This window comes from Artemia sp. Qi Xiang Cuo, chromosome 16 (assembly GCF_049724085.1).
Source record: "Artemia sp. Qi Xiang Cuo chromosome 16, ASM4972408v1, whole genome shotgun sequence".
In the NCBI taxonomy this organism is placed as follows: Eukaryota; Metazoa; Arthropoda; class Branchiopoda; order Anostraca; family Artemiidae; genus Artemia; species Artemia sp. Qi Xiang Cuo.
The window spans coordinates 37,421,508-37,445,618 of NC_142809.1; the positions used below are offsets into that span (position 1 = coordinate 37,421,508).

Here is a 24,111-nt window from a genome sequence, read left to right on the forward strand (position 1 = left end):
GTAAGTAAGGAGCGACCCGGCTCAATGGTAACCGAAACTCTAGAAAACGGGTTATTTTTGACACCAGGAGATACATCAATAGAATAAGACTTCAATGCGGATTTCAAATATATAATTTTAATCAAGTTTAGTGCTACCCATCAAAAGTTACGTGCCTAAGAAAATTTGGCTAATTTTCAAAAAAAGGGGGAAAGACCCCCTAAAAGTTATAGAACCTTAATGAAAATCACACCATCAGATTCAGTGTATCAGAAAACCATACTGTAGTGGTTTCAAGCTTCTATCTGCAAAAATGTGGATTTTTCCATTTTTTGCCAAAAGAAAGATCACGGATGCGTATTTATTTGGTAGTTGTTTTTTTTTCCCAGGGATTATCGTATCGACCCAGAATTCCTTGAATGCCATGGAAGAGCTCATTGGAACGAAAATTAAAAGTTCAAGTGACCGTTTTAAGTTACCAAAAAAATTGGAGGGCAACTAGGCCTCCTTCCACGCTCATTTTTTTCCCAAAGTCACCTGATCAAAATTTTGAGATAGCCATTTTGTTCAGCATGGTCGAAAATATGATAAATATGTCTTTTAGGATTACTTAATCCCCCGAAGTCCCCAGACGGAGGGCTAAAATTTATGAACTTTACCCAATGTTAACATATAGTATTGGTTATTGGGAAGTCTACAGAAGTTTTCAGGAGGTTTTTTTCTGGTAGTGGGAGGGAAGGGTGGGTCGGGGGTTATGTTGGAGGATCTGTCCATGAAGGAAGTTTTTATGGGGGAAGGGAAATGGCCATGAAGGGGGCGCCGGACTTGCCAGCATTATTTATTGGTTATTGGGTAGTAAACAGACATTTTCAGGAAGGATTTTTTTCTGGAGGGGGGGGGGGCTAGAGGAGGGGGTTACTATGGAGAATATTTCCGTGGAGGATGTTTCTTTGGGGGAAGGGACATTTCTATGAAGGGGGCGCAGGATTTCCAAACATTATTTAAAAAACGATCAGAAATTAAATAAAAAAAACAAGTTTTTTCAACTGAAAGTAAGAGGCAACATTAGAACTTAAAACGAACAGAAATTATAACGTATGTGAGGGGTTCTCTCCCAAGTCAATACCTCGCTCTTTACGCTACAGTTTTTTTTAGTGCTTTCAAAAGAGCTATCTATTCTAATTAAACGGACTTTGTGATTCAGTGGTTTTTTAATAAAATTTTTTTTAAATTTTAACTTTAAGAGCTTGTTTTTTACTAAGGTTACACCCCCCTAATATACGTAATAACATATACGTAATAAAAAAAAAACAATAAAAAAACAAGCGATACGGCTCAATAGTAATCGAAACTTTTAAAAACAGAATTTTGATGTCAATAAATGTATCAAAAGAATGTGTTTATAATGCTGATTCTAAATATATAAATTTTATTAAGTTTAGTATTACTCATCAAAGGCTACGAGCCTGAGAAAATTTACCCGATTTTTTAAAGAGGGGGGAAACATCCCCTGCGAGTGAAAGAATTTTAATAAAAATCACACCGCCAGATTCAGCGTATCAGAAAACCCTATTACATACGTTTCAAGCTCATATCTGCAAAAATCTGCAACTTTGTATTTTTTGCCAGAAGAAAAATATACGAATATAGAAGTTCGTTACGTTAGTGAATTTGTAAAGACATCCATTTAGCAAAAGAAAAGTAAAATTTTTATGCAATTTTTTTTTACTTATTCAATGACGGTTATCCAAAACAAAAGCTGCATTAACAAAAAAACGATCAGAAATTAAATAAAAAAAACAAGTTTTTTTAATTGAAAGTAAGGAGCAACATTAAAACTTAAAAAGAACAGAAGTTATTTCGTATATGAAAGGGGCTATCCCCTCCTCAACGCCTTGCTCTTTACGCTAAATTTAGACTTTCTCTCACAATTTTATTTTTTAAAATAATAAAAAACTTTAGCGTTAAGAACGAGGCGTTGAAGAGGGGACAGCCCCTTTCATATACGGAATAATTTCTGTTCGTTTTAAGTTTTAATGTCGTTCCTTACTTTCAGTTTAAAAAACTTGTTTTTTTTATTTAATAAGTAGTAGAAGTGTTCCTTTTTTTGGGTCATCCCAAACACGCTAATATTCGTCGGGACCTATTTTGATATTGTTGGTATTATATGCAGTTTTGTTTTGTTAGCATTATATGAAGATTTGTATGTGTTGTCTTTTTGGGACCCATTTGTTATTAAAAAAAAAATGAACGAGTTTAATAGTCTGTTTCAGGTTTTTTTTGCTTAGATTTGTCTCTTGGTGGTAAGTCAGACATTCTAGGGTTTATACAAAACTTGTGAACATGTACATTTACATCGTAATTAATTTATAGAAACCATTTTTTTTAGGCAGACAAACGAAAAGTGAAAGATCTTTGGACAAGAATTGCAACACCGAATGTATTATCTGGCATGTTCATTGTAACTTTTTTTTTTTTTTTTTTTTGTATATAGGAATGCACACTGAGAGTATTAATTAGCACAAGAATCATTATTTAAAATAGCATTTTGAGTAACTTGGAGGAAGATAATATCAAGGGATCATATATCAAAAATGGAAAAGAAAGTGATCCTCCAATAAATCAAAGAGGACTAATCACCTGTTCAACATTCAGTTTTATGACAGACTTAGACATAAATGCAACCCTTTTCAACAGCGGTTTTATTTTTTGTGCCCACTAAAAAAATCTCAGGCCTTTGTTGTAAAAAAGATGTAACTCTTCTGTCATAAAGAATTATGAAAATACATTTTTAAATGTTATTCCTGAAGGTAAATTAAACCAAACTGACAACGCTGATAAATTATTCGCTTTGATTTTATCGTAGAGATACCGTAATTGAATCGCAATAGTTTTGGTTTAAATTTAGCTTTGATCTGCTAAAAATATCTAAAGATTGTACATAGGCTGTTTAAGAGAAATAACTAAATATGTTTTTATTCATTATGTTTGCTTTTTCAGCCGGCCCCACACTTTACTTTGAAAAAATGTCCAAAAACCCAACTACAGATTGTGTCCTTTGTATGGAGTCCAGACAGGAACGGAGGGGAGAGTTGTATTTGGGCACAGGCCAGCGGAATCTCAAGATTTTTACAGTTTTCTCGATAACTTCCTATATTCTTGATAGGTTCTGGCTATATTTTTTTTTCTAGAGCTTTCCTGTCCATAAATAAATTCCTGCAAAGGTATGGGTAAACCAGTTGCTGAATTGAACATTCTACCAAAACAACACGCAGACTAATTTACTAGTAAGCTCTTTCACATTACCATTTCTTATCGTTGGCTACTAAACGTAAGAATTAAAAATGGTCTATAATTGGTTGGCTAAGAATAAGACAATCAAGTCTAAATTTTCATGGACCTTAGGTAAACTAACGTGATGGACCTAAGTGTGAAATAGACTTTATGTGGAAACATTAAGTTTTATTTTTGGATAAAACTGACATATTGACGTATTTTCTGAAACAGTCTGTATTGTATCTATCGGTGCCGTCATACCTGTTTTACTCCGACGCCTGATTGCAGTTTAAACTTGGATATTCTTGTCATAAGGCTAAGGCCATTTTCCCCTTTTCAGATTTTTGCTTAAAACCAGATTTGACGATTATTCCTTAACAGAAAAATTGTTCCATATAAAAATGTGATGTATGCATTTTGCACCTTCCAATTGAATCCCAGTATCGTGAAGGCTATAGGCTGCGTAGTAGCGTTATTTTTTTTATTTTGGGCCTTATTTACTTACTTTGATAGTGATTTCTGTTCTTTTTTTGGTTGATCATTATTTCGACTTGTCTTAGATTTACTTTAGCCTTTTAATTTTCTTTGGAAGACTTCTTTTATGGAAAAAGTTTTGTGGAAAGAAGGGAGAAAGAACGAAATCTATTTTTCAAATCGATGGGAGGGGAGGGGAAGGAGGAAATTGTATTTTTTTTTAATGAAAATATCTCAAGAAAGGTAGTTTTATAATTTTAGAGGAAGGCAAAAATCACGGGGGGGAACGTGCTCCCTGTCCCAGCCCCCATTGACCTCACCGAGGCTATTCTCCACAGCCAAAAGAGCAGTTGAATCGAAAGATTTTTCTGGGGATCTCCTACTTCGTGGAGAAATATATGCCAAGTCTAGTCTTATGTATTTTTGTGTATTCCAACGTCTTTTGACTACGTTTTCCATGACTCCTATTCTCCTTTCATTTGAACTAAGAACGCAATATGAATGCAGCTGCACAGTGATAAAAGGGATCTGGCCCACTCAGGAGCCAAATTTGTCCGAATACCTCCAATGTATTACTTATTTTTTCCCCAGTTTCTTCGTACAGAAGAATGACTTCAGAAACTTTGAAGGGAGCTCGTTACATTGGAAACTGAAAGACCTAGGACCCTTTAAGAGACAAAAGAGATTGGTGGGTATCCAGCTCCTTCCCGTACCCTTTTTGCTATTCACCTTCTCCTGTAACCCACTTAAAAATTTGGACCAAAATTTTGGTGTTTGAGCTATTTTTTTTTTCAGAATAGAATGAGGGACCAATAAATATTGCTTTGAGGATGATATGAACCGAAAACCCTGAGGCAAGAGCCATACATAAAATAGATTGTCAATTGTTTAAACCTATGTTTTATAATGAAAAATGAAGGTTTGTTTGATGTCGGGTGGTTGACTGACTCAAAACTTTCACAGGTTCCTCTCTGGGCCATAAGTGTCAACTGTTTTGTCGTGGAGAGGGGTATAGCGTATGGGGCCTGGAAATTGGCCAAATTTTTGGCCCTGATCATTTGGAAACTTCGAGCCATAGATTCTTGAGTCAGGGCGTACTTAATGTAAAAAAAAAATTGGAACAGGTACCCCTCCCCCCAAAAAAACGGTCGCCAAAAAAGGGCCGGAAAATAGTTTCTCTTGATCGGCTCATAACTTATATTCTTATGTCCTTGGACTAAGGAGATCGTATCGTCGAAGGAAAAATAGAAAAAGTTTTGGGTTTCATTTATTCTTTAATAGTAATTTCTCGTCATTTTGAGTTTGAATTTTAACTGGTATTAGTAGTAATGCATCTATATATTTCACAACTACATGAATATACAGTGTATTTTCACGACTACAAGCCTGAGGCATGAATATACACTTCAGTTTGACGTGCCCATTGCAAAAAGCGAGCAAACTTTTACCTATAAAGTGGTCAAACAGGTTTTGAGAGTATAATTGAGATTGTATAAGACAAGCAGACTGGTTATTGCTATATATTTCAGGGATACATGGAATTGCACAAGAATATACACTACAGTTTCACGTGCACATTACAAAAAGCGACCAAACCTTTTATACCTATAAAGTGAACAAACATGTTTTGAGAGTATAATTCCTTGTGTATTTGATATCAATAGCAATAACCAGTCTGGTTGCGTTATCTGTTGCCATTCATGGAGTTTGTATTTTTTTTTATCCATTAAGGTAAACCATCAAAGTATTTAGTTTTGTACGGTTCAGTCACTTTGTGTGATTTTGACTTAAAGCTTCAATTGCTATGAGGTATGTCAATACGTTTTTGAATCATTTACCAAAAAAATAACTATTTTTGCAAAAAAAGGTTTAGCATTTGCGAATTGGACCCTATGAATGATATTAATTAATGTTTGAATAGTAGGAGCGTGAATGATTCTAATTGGTGATTGGATTATATGAAGATGGAGAAAAAGGGTTAAAGTGATTAGCAGTTAAGGTAACCCCGAAGAGCACGTTAACTCACAGCTTATTTATTATAAATTTGGAACACTATCAATCTATGGAAATAGATTACTTTTTCGATGTGTTCTGTATAATGCACAAGTGGTGTTTGAACAGTGTTGTCAATTTAAAATGGAGTTTAACGTTATAGTATACTAAAAAGTTGATTCTAAGACAGATGTAGATGGCAAGAAAAGAATTTTAATAATGGATAGCTTTACTTCTTCGATGTGTTCCTTATAATATACAAGTGGCGTTTGAACAGTGTTGTCAGTTTAGAATAGAGTTTAACGTTATAGTATAGTAAAAAGTTGATACTAAGAGAGATGTAGATGGCAAGAAAAGAATTTTAATAATGAATAGCTTTACTTTTTTGATGTGTTCTATAAAATACACAATTGACGTTTGAACAGTGTTGTCAGTTTAAAATAGAGTTTAACGTTATAGTATACTAAAAAGTTGATACTAAGAGAGATGTAGATAGCAAGAAAAGAATTTTAATAATGGATAGCTTTACTTCTTCGATGAGTTCTGTGGAGATGGGGGGATGAACATTTTAGTTGTTCGTCATAGACAGGCAGTGCAGTATGGGAAAACGATACCTAGCTTATGGTATTAGGTTTAAAATGCTTAAACTTAACTTTTAAGCTTTTTGAACATTTTAGTTGTTCATCATAGAAAGGCAGTATAGTCAGGGAAAAGGGTACCTAGTTTAAGGTATCAGGTCGAAAATGGTAAAACTGAACTTTAAAGTTTTTTGAACATTTTAGTTGTTCATCATAGAAAGGCAGTGTAGTCTGGGGAAAGGATACCTAGTTTATGGTATCAGGTCGAAAATGGTAAAAATTAACTTTAACATTTTAGTTGTTCATCATAGAAAGGCGGTGTCGTCTGGGAAAAGGATACCTAGTTTAAGATATCAGGTCCTAAATGGTAAAATATAATTTTAAAGCTTTTTGAACATTTTAGTTGTTCATCATAGAAAGGTAGTGTAGTCTGGGAAAAGGATACCTAGTTTAAGATATCAGGTCAAAAGGGTTTTGTATCGAAAAATAAACTATTTCTGTAAAATCTGAGCTAATAGGGGGTTTTTGACAGTACACTCTAGTTTATTGTCAGACAAACATGGAACATACTATTATATGGTTCAAATGTGAAACTTAAGTCCTTTTTTGGATCGTAAAATAAAACTATTTCCGTAAAATCTGAGCTAATAAGGGTTTTTGACCGTAAACTCTAGTTTTTTGTAAGAAAATAATGGAAAATACAATTTGGTGGCTCGTAGGTGAAACTTAAGTCCAGTTATGGATCGAAAAATAAAACAATTTCCGTAAAATCTGAGCTAATAAGGGTTTTTGACCGTAAACTCTAGTTTTTTGTAAGAAAATTATGGAAAATAAAATTCTCTGTCTTAGGTGAAACTTAAGTCCAGTTTTAGATCGAAAAATAAACTATTTCTGTAAAATCTAAGCTAATAAGGGTTTTTGACCGTAAACTATAGTTTTTTTTTGTAAGAAAATTATGGAAAATACAATTCTCTGGTTCAAATGTGAAACTTAAGTCCATTTATGGATCGAAAAATAAAACTATTCCCGTAAAATCTGAGCTAATAAGGGTTTTTGACCATAAACTAGAGTTTTTTGTAAGAAAATTATGAAAAACACAATTCTCTGGTTCAAATGTGAAATTTAAGTCCATTTTTGGATCGAAAAATAAAACTATTTCCGTAAAATATGAGCTAATAAGGGTTTTTGACCTTAAACTATAGTTTTTGTAAGAAAATTATGGAAAATACCATTCGTTGGCTCATAGGTGTAAGTTAAGTCCAGTTTTGGATCAAAAAATAAACTATTTCTGTAAAATCTGAGCTAATAAGGGTTTTTGACTTATGGAAAATACAATTCTCTGGTTCAAATGTGAAACTTAAGTCCATTTTTGGATCGAAAAATAAAACTATTTCCGTAAAATCTGAGCTAATAAGGGCTTTTGACCGTAAGCTCTAGTTTTTTGTAAGAATATTATGGAAAATACAATTCGTTGGCTCATAGGTGAAACTGAAGCCCAGTCATGGATCGAAAAATAAACTATTTCTGTAAAATCTGAGCTAATAAGGGTTTTTGACCGTAAACTCTACTTTTTCGTAAGAAAATTACGGAAAATACAATTCTCTGCTTCAAATGTGAAACTTAAGTCCATTTTTGGATCGAAAAATGAAACTATTTCCGTAAAATCTGAGCTAATAATGGTTTTTTGACCGTAAACTCTAGTTTTTTGTAAGAAAATTATGGAAAATACAATTATCTGGTTCAAATATGAAACTTAAGTCCGTTTTTGGATCGAAAAATAAAACTATTTCCGTAAAATCTGAGCTAATAAGGATTTTACCGTAAAATCTAGTTTTTTGTAAGAAAATTATGGAAAATACAATTCTCTGCTTCAAATATGAAACTTAAGTCCATTTTTGGATCGAAAAATAAAACTATTTCCGTGAAATCTGAGCTAATAAGCATTTTTGACCGTAAAATCAAGTTTTTTGTAAGAAAATTATGGAAAATACAATTCTCTGCTTCAAATGAGAAACTTAATTCCATTTTTGGATCGAAAAATAAACTATTTCTGTAAAATCTAAGCTAATAAGGGTTTTTTACAGTAAACTCTATTTTTTTGTATAAAATTATGGAAAATAAAATTCGTTGGCTCATAGAACTTAAGTCCAGTTTTGGATCGAAAAATAAAACTATTTCCGAAAAATCTGAGGTAATAAGGGTTTTTTGACCGTAAGCTCTAGTTTTTTGTAAGAACATTATGGAAAATACAATTCGTTGGCTCATAGGTGAAACTTAAGTCCAGTTATGGATCGAAAAATAAACTATTTCTGTAAAATCTGAGCTAATAAGGGTTTTTGACCGTAAACTCTATTTTTTTGTAAGAAAATTATGGAAAATACAATTCGCTGGGTCATAGGTGAAACTTAAGTCCAGTTTTAGATCGAAAAATAAACTATTTCTGTAAAATCTGAGCTAATAAGGGTTTTTGACCGTAAACTCTAGTTTTTTTTTGCAAGAAAATTATGGAAAATACAATTCTCTGGTTCAAATGTGAAACTTAAGTCCATTTTTGGATCGAAAAATAAAACTATTACCGTAAAATCTGAGCTAATAAGGGTTTTTGACCATAAACTAGAGTTTTTTGTAAGAAAATTATGAAAAACACAATTATCTGGTTCAAATGTGAAATTTAAGTCCATTTTTGGATCGAAAAATAAAACTATTTCCGTAAAATATGAGCTAATAAGGGTTTTTGACCGTAAACTATAGTTTTTGTAAGAAAATTATGGAAAATACCATTCGTTGGCTCATAGGTGTAAGTTAAGTCCAGTTTTGGATCAAAAAATAAACTATTTCTGTAAAATCTGAGCTAATAAGGGTTTTTCACTTATGGAAAATACAATTCTGTGGTTCAAATGTGAAACTTAAGTCCATTTTTGGATCGAAAAATAAAACTCTTTCCGTAAAATCTGAGCTAGTACGTGTTTTTGACAATAAATACTAGTTTTTTGTAAGACCACTCTGGAGATAGCACTTTTAGGGCTCTTTGATGAAACTGAAATCCTATTTTGGAATGAAGAGTAAACTATTTACCTTGACATTGAGATTATATGGAGCCATGGTAGTAAACTCTTGTTTCTTGTAAGACAACCAGAGACGCTACAATTCCTTCATTCAAACTTGAAACTTAAGTCCAATTTTGGATCGAAGAAAAAAACTATTTCCGTAAAATCTAAGCTAATAAGGGTTTTTGACCGTAAACTATAGTTTTTTGTAAGAAAATTATGGGAAATACAATTCTCTGGTTCAAATGTGAAACTTAAGTTTATTTTTGGATCGAAAATAAAACTATTTCCGTAAAATCTGAGCTAATATGGGTTTTTGACCGTAAACTACAGGTTTTTTTGAGCATAATGAATTAAAACACAAGTTTTTTGCTCATAGCTCAAACGGAATTCCTTATTTGGATCGAAAAATAAACTATTTTCCTAAAAGCTGGGCTAATAAGGGTTTTTGACCATAAACTCTAGTACTTTTCAAAGAAATCATGATAAATACAATTTTTCTCTTCAAATGTTAAACCCAAGTCCCGTTTTGTATCGAAAAATGAGACTATTGCTGTAAAATCTGAGCTAATAATGGTTTTTTGACCGTAAACTCTAGTTTTTTGTAAGAAAATTATGGAAAATACAATTATCTGGTTCAAATATGAAACTTAAGTCCGTTTTTGGATCGAAAAATAAAACTATTTCCGTAAAATCTGAGCTAATAAGGATTTTACCGTAAAATCTAGTTTTTTGTAAGAAAATTATGGAAAATACAATTCTCTGCTTCAAATATGAAACTTAAGTCCATTTTTGGATCGAAAAATAAAACTATTTCCGTGAAATCTGAGCTAATAAGGATTTTTGACCGTAAAATCCAGTTTTTTGTAAGAAAATTATGGAAAATACAATTCTCTGCTTCAAATGTGAAACTTAAGTCCATTTTTGGATCGAAAAATAAAACTATTTCTGTAAAATCTGAGCTAATAAGGGTTTTTTACCGTAAACTCTAGTTTTTTGTAATAAAATTATGGAAAATAAAATTCGTTGGCTCATAGAACTTAAGTCTATTTTTGGATCGAAAAATAAAACTATTTCCGTAAAATCTGAGCTAATAAGGGTTTTTAACCATAAACTCTTGTTTTTTTGTAAGAAAATTATGGAATATTCGTGGCGGTAGTTCAAAGGAGAAGCCAAAGTCATGTTATGGATCTAAAAATAAACTATTTCCTTAGCCTCTAAGATAATAAGAATTTTTTACAGTTCACTAAAGTTTATTGTAAATGAATTATTGAAAATACAAATTCATGGTTCATTTGTGAAACTTAAGTCCATTTTTGGATCGAAAAATAAAACTATTTCCGTAAAATCTGAGCTAATAAGGGTTTTTGACCGTAAACTATAGTTTTTTGTAAGAAAATTATGGGAGATACAATTCTCTGGTTCAAATGTGAAACTTAAGTTCATTTTTGGATCGAAAATAAAACTAGTTCCGTAAAATCTGAGCTAATAAGGGTTTTTGACCGTAAACTACAGTTTTTTTTTGTAAGAAAATTATGGAAAATATAATTCTCTGGTTCAAATGTGAAACTTAAGTCCATTTATGGATCGAAAAATAAAACTATTCCCGTAAAATCTGAGCTAATAAGGGTTTTTGACCATAAACTAGAGTTTTTTGTAAGAAAATTATGAAAAACACAATTCTCTGGTTCAAATGTGAAATTTAAGTCCATTTTTGGATCGAAAAATAAAACTATTTCCGTAAAATATGAGCTAATAAGGGTTTTTGACCGTAAACTATAGTTTTTGTAAGAAAATTATGGAAAATACAATTCGTTGGCTCATAGGTGAAACTTAAGTCCAGTTTTTGATCGAAAAATAAACTATTTCTGTAAAATCTGAGCTAATAAGGGTTTCTGACTTATGGAAAATACAATTCTCTGGTTCAAATGTGAAACTTAAGTCCATTTTTGGATCGAAAAATAGAACTATTTCCGTAAAATCTGAGCTAATAAGGGTTTTAGACCGTAAACTCTAGTTTATTGTAATAAAATTATGGAAAATACAATTTTTTGGCTCATAGTTGAAACGGAAGTCCTTTTATGTATCAAAAAATAAAACTATTTCCCTAATAGCTGAGGTAATAAGGGTTTTTGACTGTAAACTCTAGTTTTTTGTAAGAAAATTACGGTAAATGCAATTTTTCGCTTCAAATGTGAAACCCAAGTCCAGTTTTGGATCGAAAAATGAGACTGTTTCCGTAAAATCTGAGCTAATAAGGGTTTTTTGACCGTAAACTCTAGTTTTTTGTAAGAAAATTATGGAAAATACAATTATCTGGTTCAAATATGAAACTTAAGTCCGTTTTTGGATCGAAAAATAAAACTATTTCCGTAAAATCTGAGCTAATAAGGATTTTACCGTAAAATCTAGTTTTTTGTAAGAAAATTATGGAAAATACAATTCTCTGCTTCAAATATGAAAATTAAGTCCATTTTTGGATCGAAAAATAAAACTATTTCAGTGAAATCTGAGCTAATAAGCATTTTTGACCGTAAAATCCAGTTTTTTGTAAGAAAATTATGGAAAATACAATTCTCTGGTTCAAATGTGAAACTTAAGTCCATTTTTGGATCGAAAAATAAAACTATTTCCGTAAAAATCTGAGCTAATAAGGGTTTTTTACCGTAAACTCTAGTTTATTGTAATAAAATTATGGAAAATAAAATTCGTTGGCTCTTAGGCGAAACTGAAGTCCAAATATGGATCGAAAAAAAAAACTATTTCCGTAAAATATGAGCTAACAAGGGTTTTTGAGCGTAAACTATAGTTTTTTGTAATAAAATTCCGGAAAACACAATTTTTTTGTTCATCGCAGAAACTACATTTCATTTATGAATCTAAAAATAAACTATTTCTGGAGAACCTTGTCTTAAAAGTGTTATAGACCATAAACTCTTTGTTTTTTGAATTAAAATAATTGAAAATACAATTCTTTGGGTCATAGGTGAAACTTAAGTCCAGTTTTAGATCGAAAAATAAACTATTTCTGTAAAATCTGAGCTAATAAGGGTTTTTGACCGTAAACTCTAGTTTTTTTTTTGCAAGCAAATTATGGAAAAGACAATTCTCTGGTTCAAATGTGAAACTTAAGTCCATTTATGGATCGAAAAATAAAACTATTCCCGTAAAATCTGAGCTAATAAGGGTTTTTGACCATAAACTAGAGTTTTTTGTAAGAAAATTATGAAAAACACAATTATCTGGTTCAAATGTGAAATTTAAGTCCATTTTTGGATCGAAAAATAAAACTATTTCCGTAAAATATGAGCTAATAAGGGTTTTTGACCGTAAACTATAGTTTTTGTAAGAAAATTATGGAAAATACAATTCGTTGGCTCATAGGTGAAACTTAAGTCCAGTTTTGGATCGAAAAATAAACTATTTCTGTAAAATCTGAGCTAACAAGGGTTTTCCACTTATGGAAAATACAATTCTTTGATTCAAATGTGAAACTAAGGTCTATTTTGGATCTAAAAATAAAACTATTTTCGTAAAATCTGATCAAATAATGGTTTTCTACTGTAAGCTCTATCCTCTTGTAGGACAATTCTAGAGAACACAATTTTTTGGTTCATATGTGAAACTTAAGTCAAGTTTTGGATCGAAAAATAAGCTATTTCTCTAAAATATTGGCTAATAAGTGTTTTTGACCATAAACTCAAGTTTTTTGTAAGAGAATTATGGAAAATACAATTCTCTGGTTCAAATTTGAAACTTAAGTACATTTTTGGATCGAAAAATAAAACTATTTCCGTAAAATCTAAGCTAATAAGGGTTTTTGACCGTAAACTATAGTTTTTTGTAAGAAAATTATGGGAAATACAATTCTCTGGTTCAAATGTGAAACTTAAGTTTATTTTTGGATCGAAAATAAAACTATTTCCGTAAAATCTGAGCTAATAAGGGTTTTTGACCGTAAACTACAGTTTTTTTGCAAGAAAATTATGGAAAATACAATTCGTTGGTTCATAGGGGAAACGTAAGTCCATTTATGGATGAAAAAATAAACTATTTCCCTAAATTCTGAGCTAATAAGGGTTTTTGACCGTAAACTCTAGTTTTTTGTAAGAAAATTATGGTAAATGTAATTTTTCGCTTCAAATGTGAAACCTAAGTCCAGTTTTGGATCGAAAAATGAAACTATTTCCGTAAAATCTGAGCTAATAATGGTTTTTTGACCGTAAACTCTAGTTTTTTGTAAGAAAATTATGGAAAATACAATTATCTGGTTCAAATATGAAACTTAAGTCCGTTTTTGGATCGAAAAATAAAACTATTTCCGTAAAATCTGAGCTAATAAGGATTTTACCGTAAAATCTAGTTTTTTGTAAGAAAATTATGGAAAATACAATTCTCTGCTTCAAATATGAAACTTAAGTCCAATTTTGGATCGAAAAATAAAACTATTTCCGTGAAATCTGAGCTAATAAGCATTTTTGACCGTAAAATCCAGTTTTTTGTAAGAAAATTATGGAAAATACAATTTTCTGCTTCAAATGTGAAACTTAAGTCCATTTTTGGATCGAAAAATAAAACTATTTCCATAAAAATCTAAGCTAATAAGGGTTTTTGACAGTAAACTCTAGTTTATTGTATAAAATTATGGAAAATAAAATTCGTTGGCTCATAGAACTTAAGTCCACTTTTTGATCGAAAAATTTAGATATGGCTGGTGAATCTGATCCTAGAATGGCTTTCTACCATGAACTCTAGTTTTTTTGTAATAAATTTAGGTACAATTCGAATCGGTGGCTCAAAGAGTAAGGTAGGGGCCATTTTTGGATCGAAAAATAAACTATTTACGTAAACAATGTCCTACATATGATTTTTTACCGTTAACTCAAGCCTTTTGTAATAAAATCATTAAAAATATAATTCTTTTGTTCAAATGTGAAACTTAAGTCCATTTTTGGATCGAAAAATAAAACTATTCCCGTAAAATCTGAGCTAATTAGGGTTTTTGACCGTAAACTCTAGTTTTTTGTAAGAAAATTATGGGAAATACAATTATCTGGTTCAAATGTGAAACTTAAGTTCATTTTTGGATCGAAAATAAAACTAGTTCCGTAAAATCTGAGCTAATAAGGGTTTTTGACCGTAAACTACAGTTTTTCTGTAAGAAAATTATGGAAAATACAATTCGTTGGCTCATAGGTGAAACTTAAGTCCATTTTTGGATCGAAAAATAAACTATTTCTCTAAAATATTAGCTAATAAGGGTTTTTGACCGTAAACTCTAGTTTATTGTAAGAAAATTATGGAAAATACAATACTCTGCTTCAAATGTGAAACTTAAGTCCATTTTTGGATCGAAAAATTAAACTTTTTCCGTAAAATCTGAGCTAATAATGGTTTTTTGACCGTAAACTCTAGTTTTTTGTAAGAAAATTATGGAAAATACAATTATCTGGTTCAAATATGAAACTTAAGTCCGTTTTTGGATCGAAAAATAAAACTATTTCCGTAAAATCTGAGCTAATAAGGATTTTGGACCGTAAACTCTAGTTTTTTGTAAGAAAATTATGGAAAATACAATTCTCTGCTTCAAATGTGAAACTTAAGTCCATTTTTGGATCGAAAAATAAAACTATTTCCGTAAAATCTGAGCTAATAAGGATTTTTCACCGTAAACTCTAGTTTTGTGTAAGAAAATTATGGAAAATACAATTCTCTGGTTCAAATGCAAAACTTAAGTCTGTTTTTGGATTGAAAAATTAAACTATTACTTAAAAATCTGTACTAATAAGGGTTTTTGATCGTAATCTAAATTTTTTTGTAATAAAATTATGGAAAATACATGGCTTTATATTATTTTCGAAACGTAAGTCCATATATTGCTCGAAAAATAAACTATTTTCGTAAAACATTAGCTGATGAGGGTTATTGAACGAAGAATCTAGATCTACGTATAAAATTAAGGAAATAAAATGTATGTGGTTAAACTGTGAAACTGAAGTCCATTTTTGGATCGAAAAATAAAACTATTTCCGTAAAATCTGAGCTAATAAGGGTTTTTGACCGTAAACTCTAGTTTTTTGTAAAAAATTATGGAAAGTACAATTCTCTAGTTCAAATGTGAAACTTAAGTCCAGTTTTGAATACTCATAATGATGAGGACTGATGGTTCTAATTCAATATTTTTTTTCATAAAAACAAACTATTTTTTTTTAAACTTCGAAATTATTCAACTTTATTTATTTTTTTATTTATTTATTTTTTTGTATATATCTTAAAATGACAAAATATGCTTACGGCTCTAGCAATTTTACTCTATGATTGCTCAGAGACATGATGTGGCTTTCCCACTGGTATTCTATGTCCGGTTATCGACATTGCATAGTCTATTGCATGTATTAAATCAGTATTTTTTACGCAGTGGAACGATAAACACATAAGTCATATCTTTAAAAAAAATGAAGATGGAGTATTTTAATAAAGTGTATTCACATGACAATGTTATTGTAGCATTGAATGCCGACAAGGAGAAGTATTTAAACAGTGAAACAAGTACAATTGGTAGCACTATTGGAAATGTATGCATGCATTGTCATGACAGTAAGGAATTAAATTTCTTTGGAGTACCGAAAAAATTCAACTCTTATGTTGGTGGATATGTGAGATTGAGATCTCCAGAGATGATTGCACTCAAAGAGAATGCCAACATAAAAACAATCGTTGATAATAGAGGACAACTCCTTGCTGCTGTTGCAGGTAACACATTACCTACTGATACATCCAATCGTCAGCTTTTGGGTATTAGCAGTCAATGGAAGGTAGAAAAAAGAAAGGCCTACTCTTCTACTAATGTCGTAAACCACATCATGTCTACATGCCGAAAATGTTTCCTGTGTTAGAATTATGTGATAATAGACTGTAAAATTACCAGAAAAATAAGAAGGGCATTGGCAGGAAATATCACTATGGAATATAAACATGAATCGATGAAAAACAAAGCACCACCAAACATTACTGCCATTGATCAAACAGTCAAAGAACCAAATAATACCAAAGACGAAAAGCATATTGAGCCTGTTGATGACACACCAGTAAGAATTGTGTATGTCTCAAAATGGAATAATGATTATTCTACTGATTATGAACTAAGAGAGGACAATAGCTACAATATCAAGAGAGAACATGGTGAACTATTTCACCGAACAGATTCAAAATGTCCAAAGTTGATCATTTATATTACTAATGTATCATAATATTTTTTTGTATTAATATTCTACATAGCTTTATTTCATTAAAAATATATTATGCATTACATTGTTATTTGTTCATTATTTTTAGAGTAAGCTAGCATATAAACGTTTAGAATGTCTATTAAAACATCGGAGATGTAAGAAAAGGAATTTACATACATCTATTGTCAGACATATTGGATAACACTGACAAAATCTAGGTATCAGAATTAATAAATTATTTATCAACATCCATTGTTGTATATGTAATTATGTCATTATGAAAAAATTGTAAGTAATTAAGTAAGTAAGTAACAAACTCTTTCTTGAATTCACATCTTGGATACACAATACAGAAATTTAATTCAGGAAATTATGAAAAAAAAAATTGAACAAATTCTTTATTAACATTTATTATCGATTGGAGTCGCTTCTTAGACAGACAATAAAGCAATTTCACAAAATATAAGCATAAGAGTGATTAAATTCTATATCAACATCCATTTCTTGGATACTTAGGAAAAAGTTGACAAAATCTAAGTGTTAGAGTGAATAAATTTTTGTTATCAACATCTTTTGTCAGATACATCGGATAAAATTGACAGAATCTAAGTGTCAGACTGAATAAATTTTTTTTATCAACATCCCTTGTCAGATACATCAAATAAAATTGACAAAATCTAAATTTCAGAATGAATGAATGCTTTAACAACAACCTTTGTCGGATATGTTGGATAAAATTGACAGAATCTAAGTATCAGAATTTTTCAATTCTATATCAACATCCCTTTCTCGGATATATGGAATAAAATCGACAAAATCTAAGTATCAGAATCAATAAATTCATTATCAACATCCTTTGTTGGATATGTCGGATAAAACTGACAGAATCTAACTATCAGAGTAATTAAATTCCAAATGAACATCTCTTTCTCGGATACATGGGATAAGATTGACAAAATATAAGTATCAGAGTGATTAAATTCTATATCACAATTCCTTTCTCAGATACATGGGATAAAATTGACACAATCTAAGTATTAGAGTGAATAAATGCTTTATCAATATCCTTTAAATGCATTATCAACATCAAATTTCAGATACATCGAATAAAATTGACAAAATCTAATTACCAGAAAGAATAAATTCGTTTTCAAAGTTTTTATCGGATACATCAGATAACAGTCATAAAATTCAAGTTCTATTCATTTTGACTTCATGCGTCCTTACGTTGAATTTAGGTTAGACCGCTTATAGATGACACTACACCCGCTCAGACACACAGTCATAGTGAGAGAGATATTCAAAATATTGAGTTAATTTAAGTTCACTTAGAGTGGCCAGACATGCATTGGAATAAGCAAAGCGGGCCCCGCAGCGCTCCCCGGCCAGCGGTGCGTCCCGGCGGTCGACATGGGGGGATTTTCCGGCGAGTATGGTTAGGTTAGGATAGATTAAGTTAGGTTGGATTAGGTTAGGTTAGGTTAGCCTAAGTACGCGTGCGTACGTACGCTAACATCACCAAATTTAACCTAACCTAACCTAACCTAACATAATCTAGCCTAACCTAACCATACTCGCCGGAAAATCCCCCCAGGTCGACCACCGGGAAGCGCCGCTGGCCGGGAAGCGCCACGGGGCCAGCTTTACTTATTCCAATGCATGTCTGGCCCCTCTAAGTGAACTTAAATTAACTCAACTTTTTGAATATCTCTCTCACTTTGACTGTGTGTCTGAGAAGGTAAAGCGTCATCTATAACCGGTCTAACCTAAATTCAACATAAGGACGCATGAAGTCAAAATGAATAGAACTTGGATTTTATGAGAATTTTATTTTCCATAATTTTTTGTACAAAAAACTAGAGTTTACGGTCAAAAACCCTTATTAGCTCAGATTTTACGGAAATAGTTTTATTTTTCGATCCAAAACTGGACTTAAGTTTCAAATTAGAACTAGAGAATTGTATTTTCCATAATTTTCTTACAAAAAACTAGAGTTTACGGTCAAAAACCCCTATTAGCTCAGATTTTACAGAAATAGTTTATTTTTCGATCCAAAACTGGACTTAAGTTTCACCTATGAGCCAACGAATTGTATTTTCCATAATTTTCTTACAAAAAACTAGAGTTTACGGTCAAAAACCCTGATTAGCTCAGATTTTACGGAAATAGTTTTATTTTTCGATCCAAAAAAGGACTTAAGTTTCACATTTGAACCAGAGAATTGTATTTTCCATAATTTTCTTAAATAAAACTATAGTATACGGTCAAAAACCCTTAATAGCTTAGATTTTACAGAAATAGTTTATTTTTCGATACAAAATTGGACTTAAGTTTCATCTTTGAGCCAACGAATTGTATTTTCCATAATTTTCTTACAAAAAACTAGAGTTTAAGGTAAAAAACCCTTATTAGCTCAGATTTTACGAAAATAGTTTTATTTTTCGATCCAAAAATGGACTTAAGTTTCACATTTGAACCAGATAATTATATTTTCCATAATTTTCTTACAAAAAACTAGAGTTTACGGTCAAAAAACCATTATTAGCTCAGATTTTACGGAAATAGTTTAATTTTTCGATCCAAAAATGGACTCAAGTTTCACAATTGAAGCAGAAAATTGTATTTTCAATAATTTTCTTACAAAAAACTAGAGTTTAGGGTCAAAAACCCTTATTAGCTCAGATTTTACAGGAATAGTTTATTTTTCAATCGAAAAATGGACTTAAATTTTACCAATGAACCAACAAATTGTAATTTCCATGATTTTCTTACAGAAGTCTAGAGTTTACGGTCAAAAACCCTTATTAGCTCAGATTTCACAGAGATAGTTTAATTTTTCGATCCAAAAATGGACTTAACTTTCACATTTGAACCAGAGAATTGTATTTCCCATAATTTTCTTACAAAAAACTATAGTTTACGGTCAAAAACCCTTATTAGCTTAGATTTTACGGAAATAGTTTTATTTTTCGATCCAAAAATGGACTAAAGTTTCACATTTGAACCAGAGAATTGTATTTTCCATAATTTTCTTACAAAAAACTAGAGTTTACGGTCAAAAATCCTTATTAGCTCAGATTTTATAGAAATAGTTTATTTTTTGATCCAGAACTGGACTTAAGTTTCAATTATGAGCCCACAAATGGTATTTTCCATAATTTCCATACAAAAAACTAGAGTTTACGGTCAAAAACCCTTATTAGCTCAGATTTTACGGAAAAAGTCTATTTATCGATCCAAAAATGGACTTAAGTTTCACATTTGAACCAGAGAATTGTATTTTCCATAAGTCGGAAACCCTTATTAGCTCAGATTTTACGGAAATTGTTTATTTTTCGATCCAAAAATGGACTTAAGTTTCACATTTGAACCAACGAATTGTATTTTCCATAATTTTCTTACAAAAACTATAGTTTACGGTCAAAACCCTTATTAGCTCAGATTTTACGGAAATAGTTTAATTTTTCGATCCAAAAATGGACTCAAGTTTCACATTTGAACCAAAGAATTGTATTTTCCATAATTTTCTTACAAAAAACTATAGTTTACGGTCAAAAACCTTATTAGCTCAAATTTCACGGGAATTGTTTTATTTTTCGATCCATAAATGGACTTAAGTATCATATTTGAATTAGAGAATTGTATTTTCCATAATTTTCTTACAAAAAAACTAGAGTTTACAATCAAAAACCATTATTAGCTCAGATTTTACAGAAATAGTTTATTTTTCGATCCAAAAATGGACTTAAGTTTCACCTATGAGCCAAAGAATTGTATTTTCCATAATTTTCTTACAAAAAACTAGAATTTACGGTCAAAAACCCTTATTAGCTCAGATTTTACGGAAACAGTTTTATTTTTCGATCCAAAAATGGACATAAGTATCACATTTGAACCATAGAATTGTATTTTCCATAAACCCTTTCGACCTGATATCTTAAACTAGGTATCCTTTTCCCAGACTACACTGCCTTTCTATGATGAACAACTAAAATGTTCAAAAAACCTTTAAAGTTAAGTTTTACCATTTTCGACCTGATACCTTAAACTAGGTATCCTTTTCCCAGACTACACTGCCTTTCTAAGATGAACAACTAAAATGTTAAAAAGACTTTCAAGTTAAGTTTTACCTTTTTTGACCTGATGCCTTAAACTAGATATCCTTTCCCCAGACTACATTCCCTTTCTAAGATGAACAACTTAAATGTTAAAAAAACCTACAAGTTAAGGTATACCATTTTTGACATGATATCTGAAACTAGGTATCCTTTTCCCAGACTACACTGCCTTTCTATGATGAACAACTAAAATGTTCAAAAAAACTTTAAAGTTAAGTTTTACCATTGTTTACGTGAAACCTTAAAATAGGTATCCTTTTCCCAGACTACACTGCTTTTCTATGATGAACAACTAAAATATTCAAAAAACTTCAAAGTTAAGTATTACCATTTTCGACCCGATAACTTAAACTAGGTATCCTTTTCCCAGACTACACTGCCTTTCTATGATGAAAAACTAAAATTTAAAAAAAACTTTAAAGTTAAGTTTTACTATTTTCGACCTGAAACCTTAAAATAGGTATCCTTTTCCCAGATTACACTAAGTTTCTATGATGAACAACTAAAATGTTCAAAAAACTTTAAAATTAAGTTTTACCATTTTCGACCTGATGCCTTAAACTAGGTATCCTTTTCCCAGACTACACTGCCTTTCTATGATGAACAACTAAAATATTCAAAAAACTTTAAAGTTAAGTTTTACCATTTTCGACCTGATACCTTAAACTAGGTATCCTTTTCCCAGACTACAGTGCCTTTCTATGATGAGCAACTAAAATGTTCAAAAACTTTAAAGTTAAGTTTTACCATTTTCGACCTGATACCTTAAACTAGGTATCCTTTTCCCAGACTAAACTGCCTTTCTATGATGAACAACTAAAATGTTCAAAAAACTTAAAAGTTAAGTTTTAGCATCTTCAACCTGATACCTTAAGCTAGGTATCCTTTTCCCATGCTGCACTGTCTTTCTAAGATGAACAACTAAAATGTTCAATGCTCCATCTCAACAGAATACATCAATAAAGTAAAGTTACCTATTAATAAGATTATTTTCTTGCTATCTATATCTCTATTAGTATCAACCTTTTAGTCTAGTATAACGTTAGACTTTATTTTAAGCTGACAACAATGTTCGAACGCCCTTTGTGTATAATACAGAACGGATCGAAGAAGTAATACTATCCATTATTAAAATTATATTCTTGCCATCTGTATCTCTCTGAGTATTTACTTTTTAGTAAACTACAAAGTCAAACTCTATTCTAAATTTACTACAGTGTTCGAACTTCAATTATATATTATACAGAACACATAAAAGAAGTAAAGCTATCCATTATTAAATTTTTTTTTCTTGCCATCTACATCTCTCTTAGTATCAACTTTTTAGTATACTATAACGTAAAACTCTATTTTAAATTGACAACACTGTTCAAACACCACTTGTTTATTATACAGAATACATCGAAGAGGTAAGTCTGGGTCGGATTTTAAGATAATTTTATCATTTTTAACCGTTTCCATAGATTGCTAGTGTTCCAAATTCATAATAAATATGCTGAGTTAACATACTCTTCGGGATTTCATTAACTGATAATCAGTTTAACCCTTTTTCTCTATCTTCATATAATCAAATCACTAATTAGAATCATTGGTGCTCCGACTATTCAAAAATTAATTAATATCATTCATAGGGTCCAATTTGCAAATGCTAAACCTTTTTTTTGCAAATAGAATTATTTTTTTGGTAAATGATTCAACAGCATATTGACATGCCTCATAGCAATTGAAGTTTTAAGTCAAAATCACACAAAGTGATTGGACCACACAAAATTAAATACTTTGATGGTTTATCTTAATGGATAAAAAAAAATACAAACTCCATGAATGGCAACAGAAAACGCAACCAGACTGGTTATTGCTATTGATATCAATTACACAAGGAATTATACTCTCTAAACGTGTTTGTTCACTTTATAGGTATAAAAGGTTTGATCGCTTTTTACAATGTGCACGTGAAACTGTAGTGCATATTCTTGTGCAATTCCATGTATCCCTGAAATATATAGCAATAACCAGTATGCTTGTCTTATACAATCTCAATTATACTCTCAAAACCTGTTTGACCCCTTTATAGGTAATGGTTTGCTCGCTTTTAACAATGTGCACGTCAAACTGAAGTGTATATTCATGCCTCAGGCTTGTGGTCGTGAAATTACACTGTATATTCATGTAGTCGTGAAACATATAGATGCATTACTACTGGTATTTGCATCTACTGATCTTAAGTTTAAAATAGCCTTTACTTTTCTTTGATAAACTTCCTTTTCGGAAAGTTTTTTTTTTAAATTAATTTTTATTCGTTTTTAATTGCAAAAAGTTTCAAGTTTTTAAAAATACCTTACTTTAAAATAAAACTTTTTTTTCAAATCAAATGTTCAACAAAGTATCAGAATTAGCATCAAAGTAACAATATCAAATTAAAAAAAGAGTTTGTGTCCACCTCGGAGTTGTTATTATCTGATGTTTGAACTATTTTTAACAAAGTGACTATCTCAAAACTTTTATCCGATGGGTTTTGGGGAAAAAAGGGCGTGGGGTAGCGGGGGGGGGGGGGGCTAATTGCCTTGCGATCTTTTTTGACTCTTTAGAAGTGAACTAGAACTCTCTATTTTCAATCAAATGAGCCCTCTCTGAAGTTTATACGATAATTCCTTCTATAGGAACCATACATACACCCAGGGAATTTTACAACGCCTTTCCCCGGGCCCTGGGGAGTTATGTCGACTTCGAAGTCTTAATATCCGATGTTTGAAACTATTTTTAACAACATGGCTGCCTCAAGATTTTTATCGGATGGGTTTGGGGAAGAAAAAAAAGTGGAGGGGGAGGGGCTAGTTGTCCTCCGATCTCTTTTAACTCTGAGAAAGTGAACTAGAACTTTCAATTTCAAATCAAACGAGCCCTCTCTGATGTTTATACGAGCATTCCTTTCACAAGAACCATATACGGCCCCAAGACATAACTTATAACACCTGCCCCCCGGGCCCCTAGGGGTAGTGTCAACACCGGAGTTTTTGTTATCAGTAGAATAGTAGGTACCATTTTGCTTGAAGCTATAGGAATTACCATGCTATTTGCTTGAAGCTCTACACCTTTTCAAAGAGTGAGTACCCCCTCACATGGCCTTCCATTTCTACGGGACGTATAGGAATTACCATGCTAATTGCTTGAAGCTCTACACCTTTTCAAAGAGAGTGAGTATCGTCTTACACCTATGTTCCCTTGGTACCTTTCCAAGCAAAGTGATCAAAAACACGTCCTTAGCAACTTCGTTCATCATAACATGTTTTTTTTTTTTTTTGAAGCATCATAACAGTTTATACAGCCAAATCGTATTCAAAATATTTTCTTGGAAAGAAATTTAAGTTTTGTATTAATTTTTGGTATCTATGGATATTCATTGAGTTATATAATTAAG

The 24,111-nt window shown here is 31.3% G+C and overlaps 1 long non-coding RNA gene across 1 annotated transcript in view; it reads left to right on the forward strand.

The window, feature by feature from the left end:
• LOC148942871 (uncharacterized) overlaps nt 1–24,111 on the forward strand; it is an 89,480-nt gene that overhangs the window by 6,702 nt on the left and 58,667 nt on the right. The window contains exon 2 of the long non-coding RNA XR_016143041.1: nt 3,171–3,266. This is a non-coding gene — a long non-coding RNA (uncharacterized LOC148942871). The remainder of the gene's footprint in view (nt 1–3,170; nt 3,267–24,111) is intronic.